The following is a 3,245-nucleotide window of genomic DNA, read 5'->3' as shown; positions in this document are numbered from 1 at the left end:
CACGGCATATGGCACTGGGGATTGAACCTGGGTCTTTGCACTTACTAGACAGGTGCTTAAACCCCTGAGCTATCTCCCCAGCCTGAGACCTTTTTTTCTCTTTCTTTTTTCTTTTTTTGCGGAACCAGGGATTGAACTCAGGCCCTTGTACTTGCCAGGGAAACATTTATACCACTGAACCATCTCCAAAGTCCTGTATTAATATTCTAAATGTGTCTTTGAAATGAAATGTGTGGCTTAGCAAAAAAAAAAAAAAAAAAAAAAAAAAAAAAAAAGAGGGACCTTACATCAAATCTTCTCTGATACTCATGAATCCAGAGCTGTAGGGATATCATTTAAACACACTTAAGTCTTGGTTTCGAGGGTCGTGAGAGCTGAAAAATGTATATTCTTCAGCACCTAGTTCAGAGTTTAGTACACAGTAGGCACTTAATAAGTGATTGCAGTTAGTATTTCTTCTCCATTGAAATTAATAGAACTTTTGTGTGTGTTTGCCATCAATTAAGAGTCCTTTAGTCAGAGTCCAGGGAAGTCTGTGTAACACACTCAAGCACGGCCTACACAGACTCTCTGGGGTCCTAGTCTACAGAGAATGTAAAGCTACTGAAGGCAGTGGTGTCCGCTGGTCAGCAGCAAAGACCCCTCTGGGGTAATCTTTCAGAATTTCTTAAAACCTAACAGCTTCTCATACGCCACTTCTTAGTCTCTAAGAAGATAAGGGCAAGGTCAATCAGGCCACTGTAATTCATAACATTGGTTTAAAGTCTCCTACAAGTTTGCTAGACTAATGACATTTTTCTACAAAAACATTTGAGGGTGACAGATAACATGTTGTGTCTTGATTGCTATGATGGTACCATGGTAAACACATAAGTCAAAGCTTATTAAATTATATACTTTAAAGTAATGTAATAAAATGGTTTTTGAAAATTTTAAAAATATCTAGGGAGATAGCTCGGTGGCATAAGTGCCTGCCTGGCAAACACAAGGTCCTGAGTTCAATCCCTGGATTAAAAAAAATCTTAAAAAGCATTTCCTGGCAAGAGTTCCTTCTGTTCTGACTGTCATTCCTTCTCTGATGATAGCTGGGCCTTCAAGGAAGGACTGTTAACGAGAATACACTCAGGAAGCTTGCATCTCAGAGCAAGCCTGCAGGTCTCAGTGGTACCTCAGCTGGCAGAGTCCCGAGGCTTCTGGGCTAATGCTCTGGCTCTTTCTGTCCCAGGAAGTTGTGGGTAGAACTTATAGGGTTAACATTACAGTGATTCCTATGAGAAAAACATCAGAAAGCAGCATCTACAAAGGTGGGTGTGAGAAAAGACAAATGTGGAGGACACAAAATCACAAAAGCACTCTGCCAATAATGCCTGCAGTTAAATACCAAATTGCTTTTTAAGAAATGTCCATCTAAGAGAGAAGTTGATTCCACTAAGGTGCTCCAGAGTCTCCGTCTGGTTTACTGTGTGAGGCTGAGTGGATCCTGCACATTGTGTAGTCCAGAACCATGCTGGCAGCACCAAGCAGGTCAGAATCCACAAGATCTGAAACCACCATGTCCACATCCTGCACCGATTACAAGTCCTGCTGGAAGATGTCATCTTTGACATTGTGCATGTTGTGACTGGCCAGGATGCCTGACAGCATCACAAGTGAAAGATTCATATTATGCAGGATGTTGACAACCCCAAGACCCAAACCCATTCCAGCTGTTCTTAAGATGCTCTAGGTCTTTGCATTACCAACTTTTGCAGCTTGAATGAGAAAAAGAGCACTCTCACTTCATTTTTTGTAACTGACATCCCTTGCACCAAGAACAGGTTCACATCATATAGCTTTTTGGCCTCCCTCTGCAAGGCCATTTCAGAAGCTATGCTTCACGGCACCCATTACTCCTACAGGAACAGTCAGGCCTTCCAGAGACAGGACAAAGTGGCCAAGTTGTGCAGCACAGAAGGAGCTTCCATGTATCAGTTCGTGCTGATGGATGAATCCACCACCAATACCTGTGTCAGTGAGAAGTGTTATGAAGTTTCCAGTCCCTTTCCTTGAACAAATTTCCCTTCTGCCATGGCAGCACAGTTGCCATCACTGTCTACCCACACAGGAAGATGCAACATGCAGACAGAGGGCTTGTGTGGTCCACAGAGTTCCATTCTTGTATGAGTTTGTTTGAGTGCAGGACGATCCCTTCCTGAGAGTTTACATGGCCACCGATGGAAATGTCTACTCCCGAAACTCTGCAGTTCAGTTTCATAGCCTCTGCTGCAGCTTGCACAAGCATCTGTAGGATTAAATTAATCCTGTCTTCATGAGTTTTAGGATTGAACTGAGTATACTTCTTAAGTATTTCACCCTTCATGCTGACTCTTGCCATCAGTGTTTGTCCCTCTAATATCAACAGCCTAGGCTCTTAGAGTTTGAAGAATGTATTCAGTATTTTGGGAGATATCCTCCTTCACAGGAGGAAAGCAGAATTTCTGTTGTAGTGGCTCCTGTAGATCAATCGATTTGAGAAACTTCAAAATCCTTGGAACAGCACATCTATCCCCATATATCTTTGAGCAAGGTTACTGTTTACCAAACTGCATGCCCAGTGCTTGCAATATTTTGTCTTGTGTATCAGCATCTTGGATGAGAAGGACATTCTCCCCTGTTTCTCTTCCAATCTGACATGTGCCCAGATTGATCATCGGGTTCCAAAAGCGGCAACTTCTTGTACTGTGCAGTTGCTATTAGCAATTATACAACGAGCATGGGCAACCAGCTCTATAGACTGATCAAATGGTACATGTTTAACTGCTTGAAAATTGGGAGGTTGCTCAATACCCTCTTCCGCATCACTTGAACTATCACATTGCTCCCTGCATCAATATTGGGAAACAAAATAAGGGTCCGCCTGTTAAATGAGATAAGCACATCCTGTGTTAATGCAAACATTTTTATGGAATGCTTAATGTCAGTGGTCACAGGGTGCTGCAGTGCAACAAAGTAATCTTTGCTTTTTACATCATCACATAATCACATCTGAATGATACTCATATATTTTTTGTTCTTGGTTGAGGGAAGCTTGTGTTAGGAAGGGCAGTCTGCCAACAGGATGCCACTATGGTCCTCACACATGCTTATCAGGTCCTGCTCTGCACTGCAGGTGCAGCCCACATGATAATACTCTAGCTTTGTTATAGCATGTCTGATGGAATCATCAGTAGTCTCGCAGACTTCTCAGCCTTCAATGTGAAGAATGC

At 42.5% G+C, this 3,245-nt stretch overlaps 1 pseudogene; it reads right to left on the bottom strand.

Annotated features, from left to right (window-relative positions):
• Nucleotides 1–1,334: 1,334 nt before the first annotated feature.
• Nucleotides 1,335–3,245, bottom strand: part of LOC101560876 — a 41,895-nt pseudogene continuing 39,984 nt past the window's right edge.

This window comes from Octodon degus, unplaced genomic scaffold (genome assembly GCF_000260255.1).
Source record: "Octodon degus isolate 3935 unplaced genomic scaffold, OctDeg1.0 scaffold00503, whole genome shotgun sequence".
Classification (NCBI taxonomy): domain Eukaryota; kingdom Metazoa; phylum Chordata; class Mammalia; order Rodentia; family Octodontidae; genus Octodon; species Octodon degus.
This window is presented reverse-complemented; position numbering and strand designations above follow the sequence as displayed.